The sequence below is a fragment of the Stegodyphus dumicola genome, chromosome 11 (assembly GCF_044657685.1).
Source record: "Stegodyphus dumicola isolate Sdum_Otavi_A_Nest chromosome 11, ASM4465768v1".
Classification (NCBI taxonomy): Eukaryota; Metazoa; Arthropoda; class Arachnida; order Araneae; family Eresidae; genus Stegodyphus; species Stegodyphus dumicola.
In genome coordinates, this window is record NC_140778.1 from 89,789,213 (window position 1) to 89,799,759 (window position 10,547).

The window sequence follows — 10,547 nt, forward strand, 5'->3', positions numbered from 1 at the left end:
AAAATGTATTATTAAGAAAATTATTTGAAAGAATGAAAGAAGCACCTTTTTTCCCGTCATGCACAATGAAACGGAAAGCAAAAAAGGTTACCCATAAATTAAGAATTTCGTTGAGTGAATTACACCGGTGTAAGAAATTAAGAGAATTTTCATATTTGATCTACGATCTCCAGAACTATTGGACAGATGTTAATAAAATTTGGTGTGAACATATGGATGATATAATACAAACAAGACAAACATTTAACAGTTATAATAGACACACACGTTCTTATGTAACACTCATGGGAGTCTGAAGGCCCGAAACAGCGGTTGCAGAAGACACAAAAGAAATGGGTTAATAGGGGATGTGGTCCCTTCTTATAGGCATACAGGCCTCGCAACGTGATGTCATACTGGAAATAAGGCAGTTTATCAGTGCCTGTGGCAACCGTGGCACTCATTTAGCAATGCTGTTTTCAGTTCCTGGATGGTTCTCAGAAGCGAGTTGCAGTTGCCCTCCCCAAAGCGTCCCAGACATGTTCTTTAGGGTTGAGGTCTGGAGACATGGCTGGCCAATCCATCCGGCGAATATTCTCACTCTCGAGAAATTCGTCGACCAGAATAGTTCTATGTGGCCTCGCGTGGTCGTCCTGTAAGATAAACTCGGGGCCTACTGCACCCCGGAAAAGGCAAACATAGGGCTCCAAGACCTCAACCCTATACCTCACACCAGTCACAGAGCCTCTGTCAAAGACGCGAAGAGGTGTGCGGCCATTCAACATGATGCCTGCCCAGACCATTACACCGCCACCGCCATAATTGTTGATTTTGCGGACATTGGAGGGGTAGTGGGTCCCTGACTCTGTCCATATGAAAGTACGGCGAGAATCTGTGTTTAGGCTAAAACGGGAATCGTCGGTGAACAGAACCCCCGGTCGCCCATTACTCCGTACTCCAATCACTATGCTGCCTGCACCATGCTAATCGGACTCTTATGTCTGTAGACGTCAGCGGGACGCAAAAGCCGGTCTTCTGGCAAACAATCCTCTCTCATTCAGTCTTTTGGAAACAGTCACCCTTGTTACACGGGTTTCTGTGGCTGCATTCAGGTTGCGAGAGAGCTGAGAAGCTATAGTCTTGCTGTTACGCCTGACTAAAATGGACAAATAGCGATCCTCTCTGGCCGTCGTGGCTCTTGGACGACCTTAGCCAGACTTTCTCTCGATGATCCAGTACCCTGGAACTATTTCCATTGATTACAGACGACGCTGGACATTTAATTAATCTCTCTGCATATCTGAACTTGCGATTGGCCTCCTCTAGCCTCGCCACCACATTCCGTCATCTAAACGTTGGTGGTTACTAATTTTTACTAGTCTGATGTGAATTTAACCGATTGCTCCAAGATAGCATCAAGAAATTCGCCGAGGTGTGCTAGCGATCGCAATTGGTCTCACCCTCCATGCGCTTATGAAGGCGGTTTTTCTGCTGGCTCGGCCTACCCACATGTGTAAACTTACGTATTTGCTGTACAAGATTTGCATTTTTATCTAGAAGCAGTGGGTTTTCCTTCAGTTCAGTTCTTTTCCTGCAATTCGATAAAATATTCAAATTCTCTTAATTTATTTCACCAGTGTATTTCTGTACGTTTTCAGTTTGCGACAAAATAAATTGAATTTTTCTGCAAGTTTCTTACCACATTTTGTAGAGACATTAGGTATTTTACTCTACAAAATGTGGTAAGAAACTTAAGATGTGGCAAGATAAAAAATTAGTAACGCCTTCGCTGGAAATCGAACCACGGACCTCTGAAATACGCGCTCAGCGTGCAAGACCACCACACCACGAAAGCATGCCAAGAAGGCGGGAAAAATACCTTATATACTTCCCTTTTTAAAGGGCGACTGGGGTTTTAGGGGATCCAATCGCCAAATCCTGGATGTGGAGAATCATCAACAACAACCCTTTTAGTTCGGGCACCACTATAGCGACATTAGGATTTTTTTTTTTTTTTTTTTTTTGGAAGCAGGCAAGATGAAAAATGAGCAAAGTCTTCGCCGGGAATCGAACCACGGACCTCTGGAATGGGAGAAATACCTTATAATTTTACAGAATTTAATATTTAGGCATATTTTGAGTCGTAGAATCGAAATAAGGAAAACAATCTGTGTGTGACTTCAGGAAAAGTCAGATTTTGTGTCAAAATACTATGTTAGAGTATTACTATACATAAATCTCATACGCTTCGAGACATGAAAACCGCAAATTTCGTCAGTCGGCCCAGTAGAACAGGAGATACAGAACTGTCCCTTTAAGGGGGTGTTACAGAGTGTACAATATTCAAAAGCATGATTATCTGATTACTGAATGTTTTGAAAATGGTTGCTGAACTGGAATAATAAATCTGACGTAGTCGAATGTGTTGCGATCAATAAACATCTTCACGAATGTATGGACTGGCATTAACAAAATTCATATCAAATATATTTACAAAATCCGAGAATATTTAGAGAAAATGAGACGTGTCCCAAATTGGGATATTGCATGTTTGACTGTTCTGCTTAATCCGAGACATTTTATCACTTTAGTTTAAAGAAAAGAAAAGTTTGGGAAGCAGTTTTTTCCAATCTCGCAAAAACTGCACCACGTTTAATAGAGCTTTTCTTATAATAAAGAACTATCATTAATCTGAAAAAGCGAATGAGTTTTTAAAAATCAAACTAAATTTGAGATTATCAAACCAATTCGTAAAGAAATCGAAACACCATTGAATCTCTTATTTGCTATTACATGCCACATAAGAAAACCAAAAGCTAGCAAATAAAATAAATAAAACGCCCAATGAATTAGGCACTACATTTGACGTATGAGGCAAAGGGTAAAATTTATCAGTTAAGAGAACATATACTCCTTTACATATTCTAATTTAAATTCAGTAAATACCATGCTGTTGATAAAATTTAAATAACATAAAAATGTGTCACTGTTGACATTGAAACGGCATTTGTACGAATTCTTATCTCACTAGAAGATAAGGATTTTAAACAATTTATCTTTGTTGATAGTAATGTTCCAAACGAAATGTTTGACATTTAAAATCTAAATTGTAACACTTGGAGAAAAATGCTGATTTTTTCCTCTAGCTGTCACACTAAAATGCCGCATAAAAGTGTATAAAATGTTACATCTTTGAATCAACAAGGGATTAAATTAGAATTTATACTTAAATGATTTAATTAACAGCTAAAATGATTTGATTAACATCTAAAATATGGCTGAGAAGGCAATTGAGTTATTAATGAATTAAGTGAATTTCAATGAATCTTCGTTAGCAGAATAATTCCAAGGAATTATCCAATGGTATGAAAACAAAGTTCGGAAAAATTATCACAAGTAAATTTGAGCCTTATATTGGTCTTAGGAATTGTTGGAACATGTAGGCTTTTTAGGAATTGTTGGGAATGCAATTAATGATAATTTCCTGTTCAATTTACCTTGACTAAGAAGCTTTTCAAAACAGAAGTGCTTCACATTGTTAAGCAAATTATTTTGCTCCAATCGGATTTCCTGATTGTTTCACATTTAGAATTAAAGTTTTACCTCAGGAAACACGAGAAAAAAAAGTTTTATCAGGAATGAACACTAAGTATTTTAAGTAAAAACAGCATAAATGGCTCTTAAAACTTTTCCCATGGAAACAATATGTGTTCTATTACAGCCATCATAAACAGCAAAGGTTGCTTTGATGTCATCCAATCAAAATTAAATAATGTTCAAAACGCAATATTTTCACATCTTTAAGAAAGTGCTCCTCGGACATTGGGACGCGAATAGTTTTCAAGGGATATTTTAGCAACTCCTCAAGAAATATTTATTTATATATTAACTCTTATTTGCATTGGTTTATTTATTTTAATATTTCGTATGGTATTTATTTAAATTAACCAGTTATTTTATGTTACGTATGTTTCCGGTCATTTCTCCCTTTCCGTTTTCCTGTCAGAATGCTAATTTTAGTCGCACCTATTTAAATGAGGTGCTGGTACGTAAAGGGAGGTTTTAGACTGTTTAGAAACAGCGTGTTCCGCCTGCTATAGGCCGTGTTACTAGTTGAAATTTTAGAATAGCATTCTGTTTTCGGCGCTGCTTTACTCTTCCCAACAGTGCTTCTAACACCCGTGTAGGCTTGAGTGAACATGCGCGCTAATTATTCCCTTGTAGGCTTTGCTTATTTTACGATTTAGATTTAGTTTAACTTCAAATTCTATCTGAGTATCGCCATAATTGCTGGCTGGTTTTGTAAGCAACAGGAGTGTCTTCTGTTCAGCTATATCAATTCGTAATAAAATTGTCTTTCATACCCTTCTCACGTTCCTGTAAGCATACTAGACATAACGATAATTCGCTTACATTTATTAAAGATGCTTGAATTAGAGCAGCGGTTCTCAACCGTTTCACTAACGCGTACCATCTAAACAAAAACTGAAAAACTTTAGTACCACCACCTGCATTTTACAAAGATTGTTTTTCAATTTCTTAACAGAAATATAAAAAAAAAATATAAACTGCTATTTCTATTAAATACGCGCACATAAAATACATTAGGTTAAAAATTGGTTAATGAGTTTTTAAATAATACAACGGGATAATCACCTATAAGAAAAATATTAATATTTTCTGTCATGTCTTCTGAATCATCTTACATATATTGTAGTTTGTGGTACCAGCATAAATAGGAGTTTATTTAAAGGAAATATTTTATATAGACCGAAATGCACATAACATTAGTAGCAAATATGTATGTTTATGATCTTCGATATACATGTGAACTTAAATTACAAGATTAAGGGAAAGCAAGCAAAGAGTTTATGCCAGTGCAAAGGGATGTTTTCGCAAAGGATTTGTTACGGGACGCTTGTCCAACCTATTGCTTTAGCTGGTAAAAAAGGATTCTGATCAGCAATCAGTATGCTTAATTGCTGTGTGTATTAGACATTTTACTAAATCCATTTATTATGAATTACCGCCCAGACAGTAAAGCGGTTCGTGACTCTGGTTGCCGTACCGAAGAGCCTGGGTTCGAATCCCGGATAAGGCATGAATGTAATTTGTTCGTTCTCTTCATAGGTGGCAACGGTGGCCCACGTATTAGTTCCCTCCTTAATAACATGACCGGCCTTAGTAGTGATCAATGTCTATAAACGGCTACTTCCTGCCATTGGAAAAAAAAAATTACGAATTGGCCTTTTATTCAACATAACACACATTTTCCATAAATAGTTAAAATGCATTATTCAGTTACAAGTGAAAGTACTTGCATGAACTATTTTCCATCATTGTTTCACGCAAGAACAAATAAAAGTACAATTTTCTTATGCACCTGTGATTGTCATATTATTTGGATTACGGTAAAGACTGCAAAGATGCTTCTGTGGAGGACTTTCTAAGGGAAACTGGCTCATGTTCACATTACCCGTTAATAAAAGCAGGAAAAGATCTTTATTTAATTGAATGCAACGAAACGTTTAAGAAGAATGATGTACTCATAGAGAACTTTCTAAAGTTATATTGTAATTCGAACAATCATTGTATTACGCAATTATTATTATTATTATTATTATTATTATTATTAATTTGCCCAATGGCAGATTGGGAACAGTTACAGTGCAACACAGTCCATTAGTCTATACAAGGCCAGAAATTGCAGTCACTTTATTATGGAGGCATCTAATATGTGGGCCACCATCGCCTCCTATGAAAGAACGAACAGTTAAAGCCATGCCTTCTCCGGGATTCGAACCCAGGCCCTTCGGTATCGCAGTCAGGCTTCCCTAACCACTATACCATCTGGGCGGCACAATTACAATTATAACTGCATTAGATGTAGTTTTAACTACAAAGTAACTACAATGAATTACCAGCTTTTCTCAGTCAATAACAGATAGCTTAAACTTTAAAGATAAATGGAAGGTCTTATAATTTGTCGAATGGCAATATTCTAAGAAAGTGTAGTCTCCAGGTGGTCGAAGTTTAATTACAGTCTTACATTTCGCATACTCGCAGCACTTGCCCAAAGGCTGTTCCAAGATTATTTCTGTTCACCTCATCCATTAATTTTGGAGACTAGAGTCATGTCTAGAGACATTTTTTTCTGAGGACAGTATTTTATATAATAGAAAAAAAAATAATAATAATAATGCGTCTCCCTCAAGGTGCAGGAAACAACGAGTACTGATAAATTTAATTGAAATTACAATTACAATTGTAGTTAATACAAATACAATGTTACTTTAACGGTTAGAATTACATTATAGTTCCTAATGGCAAAAATATCAAATGAGTGTTATAGATTAGTATACTTATCACAATATTAAACTTTTAATACCGTTTTATTTTATTTAGCTTATCACAATATTGAGCTTTTTAACACCGTCGGTACTGAAAAAATGTTTTACTACTGTCATGAAATGTATATTCGATAATAGTTTCTCATTGATGTTTTTCTTATATATTTTTCTGCATAATTCATAAATGTTTGCAATGGAAATAATTCTGAGGCTTTTATAATACTTCTAAATTTTCATGAAATAAAGTTCCATTAAGGTTTACTTGAAGGAGACTCTCAATGCAAGCATTCGAAAAGAAGTTATGCTACATTTACATATTATGAAATGGTTGAATGTACAGTATTTACTTGTAACAGCGGTGCTCAATATATCGCGTTTTCTGAAAGAATGCATATATTGCCTAAAATCGAATTTAAATCACTATAATCAGAATAATTGGCTAAAGTATTAAATTGTAATTTTTACAGCATCAATCGAATTAGTGGATTTTATTGAAGATAAAAATGTGTTGATATTGACAAGCTATATTAGTTTTTGTACTATAATGAATGCTAGCTAGTAGCTATATGAATATAATGAATGTACTATAATGAATGCTACCTAGTAGCTACTCTAGCTAATAGCTAGAGTAAAACTCAAGATATGGTAACATTAAATAAATAAATAAATAAAATTAAAAAAAAAAAAAAAAAAAGAAGAAGAAGCAGAAAACGAAAGCGAAAAGGAACTGAATACATTCTGAAAGAGGAGGCTTACTATGGTGAAACGTTAGAAACGTGTAGACAAAGTGTTAATACTTATATGTGAGAAAATACTAAGGACAAATTAAAATACATCATAGCTACGTTTGGTGCTTTCTATATTATTTGTATCAATATTAATATAAGTACCGAAAAATACTTAAAAAATAGGTATTTTCGAAAATTTAAAGGAACAAAATTGCAGTCTGAAAATTTATAGCAGCGGAACGTTTGAAGTAATTTGATGCCTTCTGAAGGTCGCCATGAACATAACAATTTATAACTGTCAGCTTTTACAACTTGGAATCAGATAAACTCTATTGTTTGGTAAACCGGACTGTCTAGTAATGTTTTCGGTACTGTCTAGTAAAGTTTTCGGTACTGTCTAGTTTCCGGGAATGGCGATGTATGCAAGCTTTTTCCTCTTTCTGCCCTAAGAATAAACAGCTCATAGGGGAATTCTGAAAAATATATAACCCTTTCATATATATACTCATACCCTGATATTCACAATAGCGTTTCTTTATTTAGATATCTTTGAGCATGCAAATTCAGTAAAAATCAGAAAACAAGTACCATACTTATAACAAAGCAGGTTATCTCAGTAAATGAAGGGAATTAAGTACCGGCGATGGCACGATTTTCCCATGGCTTGAAGACTAAGTAATTTATTCCTTTCAGAAAATTTTCTCGGAAAGCAAATCATCACTTACGGATAGAAGAATGTTTTAAGAACTGCGGGATAAATTTATAATGGGAATAAAAGAATGAAAGAAATCGGAAACTCTTTTCTAGTAATTATTTTACTCCTCGAAAGTTGGTTTCAGTATCACCTTTTTAAGGAAATGACACATGAAATGGATTTCAGAAACTGAATCTCGAAATCATCAATAACTATCCAATATTCTGCATCTGTAAATATTTATTTAAGACGCAAAGACAGCTTTTCTCTTTCTAATACACATTTGACATTTCTACTCTTTTCGCCGAAAAATTGTAATTCTCCTTCTTTAGCAAAATATTTGAGTAGATTTCTTTGAGCCATAACTAAATACAAAAACGAAAGTTTGCTGACTTTTCTATAACAATGCGAAATAAGAGTAAACTGATACTTACAGCACTGACAATATCGCTCCGTCAGACGTTGAGTTTAAAGGCTCGTTTCCACTACTGCGTACGAACGCGTTGCGTCAATTGAAGACACGCCTACGGCATCCGTACAAGCGTTTCCACTGCTGCGTATGCGTAAAATATTTTCATTTTCCGCCGCTAGGTGTCACTGTAATATTTTGGCGCAAGCAGTTCGCAAGTTACGACGACTGAATTTTTCCCGCTTAAGCGAGTATTGTTTGTTTTGGATTTGATATGGAATTTTAGATAAGTAAGGTTATAATGCATATTATGAACATCACGAATTCCATAGAAGCTGAACTAAATTTAAAAAAAAATTGTGTTTCTAGAAGCCTTAAATATTATGAAATAATATATATATTATTAAAACTAAAATGTACTGTTAGTGAAAAAGTAAACAAATAAATAACATAAAATAAAAAAGTTAAAGGGATTAAAAAATAGTTGGTACTTTAAAAGTACAGAGCAACTGTAAGGAAAGGTTCACAATATTTAAGCAAAATTTGCTATGCTTGTATACCGCTGACTTCAGGGTCATAGCTGGATAATTTATTAGAAATCTCGTTTGTTTTAAAATGCACTATGGGCAGTTATATTTTATACATAATCCATAAAATATTATTTTTAATTTAAACATTTTTAATTCATATCTCTTTTTATACAAGAAGTTATAAAAATAAGATTTTTTTCTTTATATATACACACATTAGGTAAAGAAAATGGAAATATTTAATTAATTAATTCCTGCACTTCTGCAGGAGAGGACTGAATTTAAAAGCAATTATTATAGTAATTTTTTGTTAAAAAATGTTTAGGGCATTAATACTGTCTCATGTTAATTGGAATGAAAGTTTAGAGTCGTAAACATCCCAAAGTCTGAGCACATGTATATACATTCACATAAAAGTGAAACGAAAATATATATATATATATCTGCAGGGTTTCAAAATAAATTAAATTTAAATAATTCTCTTGCGCCATTGCTGCAAGGAATGAAATTTGAATTTAACAAACATTTTCTATTCGTAAAAATTAAAAGTTAATTAAATTTAAATGAAATTTAATGCAAACAAATAAAGGATTAATTATTGCTGCGAACTAATATACAATATGATTTAAATTCTGAGAGCATATGTAAATCAAGTGCAAGTATCAAAATCCATGAATAAATATATAATTCCAAAAATTTATTTATCCTATTATTCAGTTATGCATTTTTATAAGTTTTTTAGGATTAAATCTATCCTATTATTCATTTATGCATTTTTATAATTTTTTTAGGATTAATAAGCTATCCTATTATTCACTTACGCATTTTTATAATTTTTTTAGGATTAATAATCTATCCTATTATTCACTTATGCATTTTTATAATTTTTTTAGGATTAATAATCTATCCCATTATTCACTTATGCATTTTTATAAATTTTTTAAGGATTAATAAATTTTTGGAATTATATATTTATTCATGGATTTTGATACTTGCACAGCAATAATTAATCACTTCTTTGTTTGCATTAAATTTCATTTAAATTTAATTAACTTTAAATTTGCTTTTTACGAATAGAGAATGTTTGTTAAATTCAAATATACTCGTATATGTACAGGATATGCTTTAAATTAGTATTATATAATTTTCAAACTTTTTTGCGGGAAAAATTTAAATAAATAAGAGCATAAATAAAACAATATATTTAATGCATATAATAATAGAAATAAATTATAAAACACGAATATAGATCAAATTGGAATAAAAAGGTAAGAAAGTTGCAGACATGGTGCAAAAAGCGTATGGGATTCGAACTCACGACTCCAAAAAGTGGACATCGTTACCATCAGCTTTACCACTAAGCTAGGATTACACGTAAGTCGTATGCATATTTTGGGTTATATACATCATCAAGTAAATCAATTCTTAAAACTTAAGTTTTTTGGTCCTATTTCACTTTGCTATTGTCTGAAAAATTCACCAGAGTTTGTTCTTCAGCTTTTAGTACATTTTTTGGAAAAATCATTATCTTTTAAAGTGGCGTTCCGATTGAAGTTAAACGGGCTGCTAAAAATATATTTCATGTGCTTACAAATATATGTTATCCAAAAAGATATATTTATAAAGGGAAATACAAATTTAACATACTCTTCAATGAACTGGAGTATTTAAAAGGCTATCAAATTTAATTTATAATTAACGTTTTTAGTTTTTACCTGTTTCAAAAGAAAAAAATAGCAAATCTTTTAATCATATCTAATTTGCTATAGCAGTTTGATATAGTCAGACATTCATTTTCATTAAAGCTAAATGAGTATGCAGAACTAAAAAATGATTATCAGAACAAATTTTGCTATT

General features: G+C 33.1%; 1 protein-coding gene across 2 annotated transcripts in view; it reads right to left on the bottom strand.

The window, feature by feature from the left end:
- The window catches only part of LOC118205913 (apoptosis regulator R11-like), a 99,392-nt gene extending 91,018 nt beyond the window's left edge, over positions 1-8,374 (bottom strand). For both annotated transcript variants that reach the window (XR_015044065.1, XM_085826982.1), the window contains exon 1: positions 8,186-8,374. The gene's annotated coding sequence lies outside the window, so the exon portion shown is untranslated. The remainder of the gene's footprint in view (positions 1-8,185) is intronic.
- Positions 8,375-10,547: the final 2,173 nt, after the last annotated feature.